The sequence below is a fragment of the Pongo abelii genome, chromosome 23 (genome assembly GCF_028885655.2).
Source record: "Pongo abelii isolate AG06213 chromosome 23, NHGRI_mPonAbe1-v2.0_pri, whole genome shotgun sequence".
NCBI classification, from domain to species: domain Eukaryota; kingdom Metazoa; phylum Chordata; class Mammalia; order Primates; family Hominidae; genus Pongo; species Pongo abelii.
The window spans coordinates 26249727-26260184 of record NC_085929.1 but is presented as its reverse complement, the minus strand read 5'-3'; the positions used below and the strand labels follow the sequence as shown (position 1 = coordinate 26260184).

Sequence of the window (10458 nt, the reverse complement as noted above, 5' to 3'; positions counted from 1 at the left end):
GTAGTAATGCAAAATTGTAGCTATTATATCATTTCACTTGTTCACTAACATTAATATGTGAAGTGAGAAGATCACTTTATTAATCACGCACTCCTGGTCATGTGTGTGGATGAGTAAGCTGAGGGGGGATGCTGCCGTGGTCCATGAGAAGCCTCAAGAACAGCAGGCTGGCACATCAGGCACAACGTGGGACACAGGGAGTGAGACATGTCGGCAGAAAGCAGAATAGACGGAGGCATCAGAAACAACCCATCGCCAAACTCTCCACTGCCTTCCTGCGTGGGTCAGACCAGAGCTGCTCAAACATAATGTGCACACAGATCATCTGGGCTCCTGGGAAATGTGGACTCAGGGGTCTAGGATGAGGACTGAGATTCTACACTTCTGAAGATCCCTTTCCCTACAAATCCACATATGTGTTTCTGTATCACAAAATTAAGAGTGGTGGAAAATAAGAAGGAAAGCCATTTGTAGACAGGAAACGAAACATCTTTTGCAGAGAGAACTACAGAATTTTCATGAAGAAAGACTTCCAGTTGAGGCAGGCAGACAACAAGAGAGGACAGCTGAGAAGACTGAGGAGGCTCCTCTTTCTTCAAGAAACAAACAAATGAAAGCGAAAAGACACCAAGCCTCCCCCTTACCTGCCCTGCCCTCTGGCTGCTGTCCAGTCTCCCCACCAGCTTCTTCAGCCTCTTCTAAATTGTGGACCCTCCTCACCTTCCCTTCAGGAGATGCCCTGAGTCCACTGCTTCTTTTTCCCAACCCCACTAGCACCTTCTGCTACTTCCTGGGTTTCTCCTCAGCTACCAGAGAATGCAGTGAACCATCCAATCCAAATAAATTATCCTATTAAACATTGACCACTCGGTCTCCTTTGTGCAGATATGAGGAATCAAGCAGGGAGAAAGAACCTGGCTTTGTGAGCTGCCTGAGAAATGAGTTCATGGCTGAAGTGTCCCTTTTCTCAGCTAACATGTTTTATTTCATGCACAGGATGTATACAGAGAAAATCTTCCCATGAGGATTCCATAGAAGATGGGAAGAATTGTGTGTCCAGTTCCCACTGAGGAGACACACACAGAAAACTAAAGGCTGAGGTGAGGTGGGAGGCTGCCCTGAGGAGGGGCCTTACCCTTCCCTTGGGCAGGGAGTGAGCGATGTTCAAAACCCTGGTGGGGACAGGAGCCTCTGTCAGAACCCTGGCATCTGGTCAGAGACACAGTGGACCTGGACTTGAGCAGCAGGGGATGCTGTGGCCCTGCTGCTGAGCCCTCTGTGGGGCTGTCAGCTGGGAAACCAGAACCCTGTGTGGTCTGTGCTCAGGGCTCACTGGGCCAAGTAGCTGGATCCTCTGTGGGCTCCTGGTGAGCCTCAGGCCAGGCCCAAGTTAGGCCCACCCCTCCCGGAAATGACACAGCCATTGCCGCTGCACACAGCCCCAGGGAGGGCTACAGTTGGACAGAAGAGAGACAAGTTTGCATGAAGGGCCCCTCCCTCTCCTCTGGGACTACTGGATGGATAAGAGGGACCTGCATCATGTCAGCCTCAGCAGAGCTCTGGAGTGTTTGCACCATGGCCTGGACCCCACTCATCCTCCTACTCACGCTCCTCCTCCACTGCTGCAGAGGTCAGGATGGCCCTCAGCACCCTGATCCTGCAGCTCACTCACACTGCCTCACAAACTCATACCAGAAATGTCCTTCCCTCTTATTCTTACTTCAGGCCATAATGGGCGTCTGTGTTTTCAGGGTCCCTCTCCCAGCCTGTGCTGACTCAGTCACCCACTGCATCTGCCTCCCTGGGGGAGCCTCGGTCAAGCTTACCTCCACTCTGAGCAGCAAATACAGCACCCACATTATTGAATGGCATCAGCAGCAGCCAGGGAAGGTCCCTTTGTACTTGATGTATGTTACCAGTGATGGAAGCCACATAAAGGGGATCCCCAGTTACAGTTCTCAGGATCCAGCTATGGGGCTGATCAGTAGCTCACCATCTCCAACATCCAGTTTGAGGATGAAGCTGATTTTTTCTGTGGTGCAGATCATAGCATTGGTGTGACATGTGGGTAAGGCAAAGTGACCCCAGTGAATGAGGAAGCAGGACAAAAACTGTTTTCTCTGCTCCACTATGAAGGCTGCCACATGGCCCTGAGAAACAGTGCCTGGGGTTTCCTTACTACTCAAGAAAGATAGATAGATAGATAGGCAGATAGGCAGATAGCTAGCCAGCTAGATAGATGATAGACAGGCAGGCAGATAGCTGGATAGCTAGATAGATTTTTTGCTTTGGGTTCCTTAGGAACAAGTTTGCTAGGCCAAGCTCCTAAGGAGTACACAAGTCTGTATTAATGTGGCCAATATTAAGGCAGATCCTGTCACCCCCTGCATGTCGATACATTGTCACCACGTGGGAACCACAAGGACATTTTTCCCTGTGGATTTAAACACTGGAACTCTGCTGCATGGCACCCCCCTGCCACATCAAGTTTCATTTTTACAATCACCCATAGGATATAACTTCTTAAGAAAATTTTGAATTCTAGCAACATGCTAGAAATCACACTGTAGATACACAGCGATGGAAGTCACGAAAATTTATAGATAGTGAAATAAAAAGATTTAAAATTTTTGGTGATTTATGAAGGTTTTCTCAGGTGTTCAGTGTGTGGGTTTTGGGATTAGGAGAAAATGAGGAGAAACTGCCTCCACCACATTGAAGATGACAACTGATTTGCAATAATCTAACAAAGAAGAAGGATATAGATAATCATTAATGTCATCCTGACAGCCCTGATCCTAAATGTCAGAATTTTATTTTTTAACTTTTTTCTCAAAAAAAAAAAAAATGTAGCTTCAGAAAAACTTCTGGAATGGTGGGGTGAGGCCATCAGAAAACCTGATTCACCATACAAGCAATGAGAACAGCGGTAAAAATGACATAAATCTATTTTTCAGAACTCTGTACATTACCAAAAGCTTACAAAATTCTGGGAATCATAAAAAATAATAATAACAGCCAGACATGGTAGCTCATGCCTATAATCCCAACACATTGGGAGCTGAGGCAGAGCGATTGCTTTATCACTCCTGGGATTTTGTGATCAGACTGGGCAACAGAGTGAGGCCTCTTCTCTACAATACATTTTTTAAAAGTAGTCATATGTGGTGGTGTGTGGGTGTAGTTGCAGCTACTGGGGAGGCTGAAGGTGGAGGATCACTTGAGTCTGGAGGTGGAGGCTGCAGTGGGCTATGATTGTGCCACTGTACTTCAGCCTGAGTCATAAAGCAATACCCTGTCTGAATCAATCAATCAATCAATTAAAATAATGTAGAGTCTCTGTAAGAATCTGAAGCTTTGTGGTGATTTTATTTCTATTGCTCTCTCCCAAGTTCCATAGTAGCCTTAAAAACCAACAGCCTCAAATCCCCTGGATCTAGGGAAACTAGAATATAGCATTCACTGAAGCAGCCAAATACCAGATCTGGAATTTTCTCAAAAGCCCCATTCCCGTGCGACTGTCATTATTTGAGCTTTCCAAAGCTCAGAAAAACTTCACGCTCTGTACTTTTCTAAATGTGAATTGTCTCAGAGCTTGCTTGGTTTAAACAGCTTCATCCTCAATACGTTTATCAAAACAATCAGTGAGATCTGTTAACATTGCAAGGTCCTGAGTCAGTGATACAAGATGGGGTCAATAAATAAAAGGCTGACCAAAAACCTTGAAAGAAAAAAACTGGGTGTCAGAATCCATAGAAGATTTTGATGAGCTCTGCCATATTCCTGGAAAGACAGAAGATCACTCTCATGCTCAGAGTTATGTGCACGGCCAGGTAAAAATTGGGAAGGTTCGTTCTTTTCAACACTGGCTGAAATCAACATTTTGTACAAGGAAGGCCAAAATAGAGTTGTAAAGTGGTGGGGTTTTGCAGTCATGACCCAACCCCTGCACAGAGCATTCGGCAAATGCTGAGGGATGTGTTGTTCAAGGTGTTTAAGAACATATCTGTCCAATAATAAGCTAATGACTGATATAATTGAGCAGAGACTGCAGTGGCTGCACAAGCAAAGAATACAGACTTAGAGAATTATTCCAGTACCGTGAAACAATAAATCATCATCAACAATAACTACAACAAAACCAGAAGCAATTATGACAAATATTTTAAGGAAAGAATCAGATTTCCAGAATTGTCACATTGTGTGACTGAAAAGCTCCATTTGGCAAAGTGAAATTTTGAGGCAGGGACACAGCAAAGTACTGTCCATACACAGGGATGAAAAGGAAAGCAAAGCAAAATGTAACAAAAACAAACAAACAACATTAAAAATAAGTTGACAAAATGATGTCCAGAGATGCATTTGGTGGTTACTACATAAAAACTTCAAATTAGATATTGTAAATATGGTCAAAGAAATAAATAAAACAACGTTAACAATTGTTAAGGAAAGTACGGGAAGAATGCCTCATTACATAGAGAACATTGGCAGGGTGCAGTGCCTCACACCTGCAATCACAGAACTTTGTGAGGCCAAGGCAGACAGATCTCTTGAGCCCAGGAGTTTGAGGCTAGCCTGGGTAACATGGCCAAACCATGTCTCTACAGGAAATACAAAAAAGCTAGCTGGGCATGGTGGTGCATGCCAGTAGTACCAGCTACTCAGGAGGCTGAGGTGGGAGGATTTCTTGAGCTTGGGAGGCAGAAGTTGCAGGAGCAAAGATCATGTCAATGCACTCCATCCTGGGGGACAGAGCAAGAGTCTGTCTCTAATAAGAATAGTAATAATAATAATAACAATAGAGAATACTAATAAAGAGGTATAGAAGAAAGGATCATTGAACTAAAGACAGATAAATTGATAATTATTCTGTTCCAAGAATAGAAAAAAATGACAATGAAAACAGTCTGCACAACCTGAGAGACCCATGTGACACCAATCAAATGTTCCAATACACACATAATAAGTTTCAGTCCTTCCACCACGTGAGCTTGCAGTGAGAAGATGGCAGTCTATGAACCAGTAAGTAGGTCCTCACCAAACACCGAAGTATCTGCTTGTACTTTGATTTTGGACCTTCCAGCTTCCGGAACTCAACTCTGACCTATTTTTTGTTGGACATTTGCATAGTGTGGGCCTCAGAAGGAGGCTGGCTGGAATTTGACATCACAGCCACTAGTAGTCTGTGGGTTGTAACCCCACAGCATAACATGGGGCTTCAGCTGAGCATAGTGACAGAGGATGGAGTCCACATCCACCCTCTAGCTGCAGACCTGGTGGGCAGAGACAGCACTTAGGCTATGCAGCCCTTCATGGTGGCTTTCTTCAAAGTCAGTGAGGTCCATGTATGCATCACTAGGTCAGCCTCTGGCTGGTGGTGACAGCAGAGTTGTACTCACTTTACCAAGTCCCAGTACGTGGCTCAAGTCTCCAGTACTTCAGATTACATCAGCAGTGAATTAAAAACAGCCTGCGGGAAGCATGAGCTATATATGAGCTTCCAAGACCTGGATGGCAGGACTGGTTCATCGCACCCAAGGGCTATGCTGCTAATTACTATGATGTAGAATGCTCCTTCCCAATCAATGGACATGTGAATGTAATCAACCACGTGATCATTCAGACCTTGATTCACCTTATAGATCCTGAATATGTCCCAAAGCCGTGCTGTGTGCCAACTAAACTAAATGCCATCTTGGTTCTTTACTTCAGTGACAATTCCAAAATCACCTTGAAAAAATACAGAAATATGGTTGTAAGAACTTGTGGATGTTGCTAACTTGAAACCAGATGCTGGGGACACACATTCTGCCTTGGATTCCTTGGTCATATCTGCCTTAAAAAACATACAGAAGCACAGTGGAGGTGGAGGGATGAGACTTTGAAACCATCTCATGCTGGTGCCTTACTGCCCAAGAAAGATTTTAACGGACCTTGCTAATAATTTGCTCACTTGGTAAGTAACATGAGTAGTTGTTGGTCTGTAGTAAGCTGAGTTTGGTTGTCTGTAGTATAATGTCTGGTAACTACAGAAACTTAAACTTAAAAGGTATCCCTCAAGCCCACCAAATTTAATTTTAGCTATAGTTCAAGCTATTTGGGGTATTAGTGAGTAAATAGGGAAAATAATCTCAATGGAGTTAAATGTATTCTTGGATAAAGTATCAGCTGGTTTAGTAGTGTCTATCAAAGGTACATTTTACAGATAGTGAAAGTTGGGGAAGTAGGAATAACTCCTCTATTCACAGATTTCATTCCCAGGAAGGCAAATTTTTTACTGGATCCACAGTCCAGGCCATAGCCGGGGCTCCATGGGGATGCCTCTGTCTCAGTCATTGCTGTTATGCATTTGTGCTGGAGTTCTGTTGGTGTGAAAATATACTTATTTCAGTCAAAACAAACCATATCATTTTCACATCTCAGTCCTCCATTTGCTGTATCCTTTGCTAGTACCCAAAGTAGACTGATTAAACTTTGAAGTGAGGCTTAAAGGAGTGGAAAGCATTTGTGACAGGCCCCATGGTAACTGTGTAACATGTGAAAGCAATGCTGCACCTCTTCTTTATTGGAATGACTTTTTGACCAGCACATTAACTTGAGGACTGCTGACTCTAATATCTATTTCAGGAAAGCAGTGCTTTGCCTTTTTACTATAGAGCATACTGCATGATTGGGTTAGAACCAACAAAGGAAATAAAATGGGGAAGGGTGCCCCACCTTTAAGAATGGCTTTAGGGGGATGAATGTGCCATTTATGAATGGAAATTATGATTTTCTCTTGTAGAAAGGAAGGCTCAGATTAAATTTTAGAATATTTTTAAAATATGTTTTTCACAGTCATGTACTGGGGAAGCAATTTCATACTAAACTGATTAAATGATAGTTTTATAATCTATAACTGCAGTAATGGTTTTTTTGTAAATATGAAATATAATTTATTTTATATCTATTTTGCTGTAACATTGAAGGAAATACCAGACATTTTCTTTAAGTGTTTATTTAGAAAGTATCAGGAGGTGGTTCCAAGATGGCCGAATAGGAACAGCTCCAGTCTACAGCTCCCAGTGTAAGTGACGCAGAAGATGAGTGATTTCTGCATTTCCAACTGAGGTACCGGGTTCATCTCACTGGGGTTTGTTGGACAGTGGGTGCAGGACAGTGGGTGCAGTGCACCAAGCGTGAGCTGAAGCAGGGCGAGGCATTGCCTCACCTGGGAAGTGCAAGGGGTCAGGGAATTCCCTTTCCTAGCCAAAGGAAGTGGTGACAGATGGCACCTGGAAAATCGGGTCACTCCCACCCTAATACTGCACTTTTCCAATGGTCTTAGCAAACGGCACACCAGGAGATTATATCCTGCACCTGGCTCAGAGGGTCCCACGCCTATGGAGCCTCACTCATTGCTAGCACAGCAGTCTGAGATCAAACTGCAAGGTGGCAGTGAGGCTGGGGGAGGGGCGTCCACCATTGCTGAGGCTTGAGTAGGTAAAGTGGCCAGGAAGCTCCAACTGGGTGGAGCCCACCACAGCTCAAGAAGGCCTGCCTGCCTCTGTAGACTCCACCTCTGGGGGCAAGGCATAGCCAAACAAAAGGCAGCAGAAACCTCTGCAGACTTAAATGTCCCTGTCTGAGAGCTTTGAAGAGAGTAGTGGTTCTCCCAGCATGCAGCTTGAGATCTGAGAATGGACAGACTGCCTCCTCAAGTGGGTCCCTGACCCCCAAGTAGCCTAACTGGGTGGCATTCCCCAGTAGGGGCACACTGACACCTCACATGGCCTGGTACTCCTCTGAGATGAAACTTCCAGAGTTTCATTGCTGTTCAGCAATATTCGCTGTTCTGCAGCCTCTGCCGCTGATACCCAGGCAAGCAGGGTCTGGAGTGGACCTCCAGCAAACTCCAACAGACCTGCAGCTGAAGGTCCTGACTGTTAGAAGGAAAGCTAACAAACAGAAAGGACATCCACACTAAAACCCCATCTGTATGTCACCATCATCAAAGACCAAAGGTAGATAAAACTGCAAAAATGGGGGAAAAACAGGGCAGAAAAACTGAAAATTCTAAAAATCAGAGCACCTCTCCTCCTCCAAAGGAATGCAGCTCCTCACCAGCAATGGAACTAAGCTGGACAGAGAATGACTTTGAGGAGTTGAGAGAAGAAGGCTTCAGATGATCAAACTTCTCCGAGCTAAAGGAGGAAGTTCAAACCCATCGCAAAGAAGTTAAAAAACCTTGAAAAAAGATTAGATGAATGGCTAACTAGAATAACCAATGTAGAGAAGTCCTTAAAGGACCTGATGGAGCTGAAAACCATGGCACGAGAACTATGTGACAAATGCACAAGCCTCAGTAGCCGATTCGATCGGCTGGAGAAAGGGTGTCAGTGATTGAAGATCAAATGAATGAAATGAAGCGAGAAGAGAAGTTGAGAGAAAAAAGAATAAAAAGAAATGAACAAAGCCTCCAAGAAATATGGGACTATGTGAAAAGACCAAATTTACGTCTGATTGGTGTACCTGAAAGTGATGGGGAGAATGGAACCAAGTTGGAAAACACTCTGCAGGATATTATCCAGGAGAACTTCCTCAACCTAGCAAGGCAGGCCAACATTCAAATTCAGGAAATACAGAGAATGCCACAAAGATACGCCTCGAGAATAGCAACTCCAAGACACATAATTTTCAAATTCACCAAAGTTGAAATGAAGGAAAAAATGTTAAGGACAGCCAGAGAGGAAGGTCGGGTTACCCACAAAGGGAAGCCCTCAGACTAACAGTTGATCTCTCGGCAGAAACTCTACAAGCCAGAAGAGAGTGAGGGCAAAATTCAATATTCTTAAAGAAAAGAATTTTCAACCCAGAACTTCATATCCAGCCAAACTAAGCTTCATAAGTGAAGGAGAAATAAAATCCTTTACAGACAAACAAATGCTGAGAGATTTTGTCACCACCAGGCCTGCCCTAGAAGAGCTCCTGAAGGAAGCACTAAACATGGAAAGGAACAACCGGTACCAGCCACTGCAAAAACATGCCAAATTGTAAAGACCATCGAGGCTAGGAAGAAACTGCATCAACTAACAAGCAAAATAACCAGCTAACATCATGACAGGACCAAATTCACACATAACAATATTAACCTTAAATGCAAATGGGCTAAATGCTCCAATTAAAAGACACAGACTGACAAATTGGATAAAGAGTCAAGACCCATCAGTGTGCTGTATTCAGGAAACCCATCTCATGTGCAGAGACACACATAGGCTCAAAATAAAAGGATAGAAGAAGATCTACCAAGCAAATGGAAAACAAAAAAAGGCAGGGGTTGCAATCCTAGTCTCTGATAAAACAGACTTTAAACCAACAAAGATCAAAAGAGACAAAGAAGGCCATTACATAATGGTAAAGGGATCAATTCAACAAGAAGAGCTAACTATCCTAAATATATATGCACCCAATACAGGAGCACCCAGACTCATAAAGCAAGTCCTTGGAGACCTACAAAGAGACTTAGACTCCCACACAATAATAATGGGAGACTTTAACACCCCACTGTCAACATTAGACAGATCAACGAGACAGAAAGTTAACAAGGATATCCAGGAATTGAACTCAGCTCTGCACCAAGCAGACCTAATAGCCATCTACAGAACTCTCCAACCCAAATCAACAGAATATACATTCTCAGCACCACATCACACTTATTCCAAAATTGACCACATAGTTGGAAGTAAAGCACTCCTCAGCAAATGTAAAAGAACAGAAATTATAACAAACTGTATCTCAGACCACAGTGCAATCAAACTAGAACTCAGGATTAAGAAACTCACTCAAAACTGCTCAACTACATGGAAACTGAACAACCTACTCCTGAATGACTACTGGGTACATAAAGAAATGAAGGTAGAAATAAAGGTGTTCTTTGAAACCAACGAGAACAAAGACACAACATACCAAAATCTCTGGGACACATTTAAAGCAGTGTGTAGAGGGAAATTTATAGCACTAAATGCCCACAAGAGAAAGCAGGAAAGATATAAAATTAACACCCTTACATCACAGTTAAAACAACTAGAGAAGCAAAAGCAAACACATTCAAAAGCTAGCAGAAGGCAATAAATGACTAAGATCAGAGCAGAACTGAAGGAGATAGAGACACAAAAAACCCTTAAAAAAATCAATGAATCCAGGAGCTGGTTTTTTGAAACGATCAACAAAATTGATAGACCGCTAGCAAGACTAATGAAGAAGAAAAGAGAGAAGAATCAAATAGATGCAATAAAAAGTGATAAAGGGGAGATCACCACCGATCCCACAGAAATACAAACTACTGTCAGAGAATATTATAAACACCTCTATGCAAATAAACTAGAAAATCTAGAAGAAATGGATAAATTCCTCGACACATACACCCTCCCAAGACTAAACCAGGAAGAAGTTGAATCCCTGAATAGACCAATAACAGGC

The 10458-nt window shown here is 43.3% G+C and overlaps 2 pseudogenes; both read left to right on the top strand.

The window, feature by feature from the left end:
* The first annotated feature begins 1575 nt into the window (after positions 1-1575).
* On the top strand, positions 1576-2072 carry LOC100441415 (immunoglobulin lambda variable 4-60-like; annotated as a pseudogene).
* A 1693-nt stretch (positions 2073-3765) lies between these two features.
* LOC129052795 (bone morphogenetic protein 6-like) lies at positions 3766-10241 on the top strand (annotated as a pseudogene).
* Positions 10242-10458: the final 217 nt, after the last annotated feature.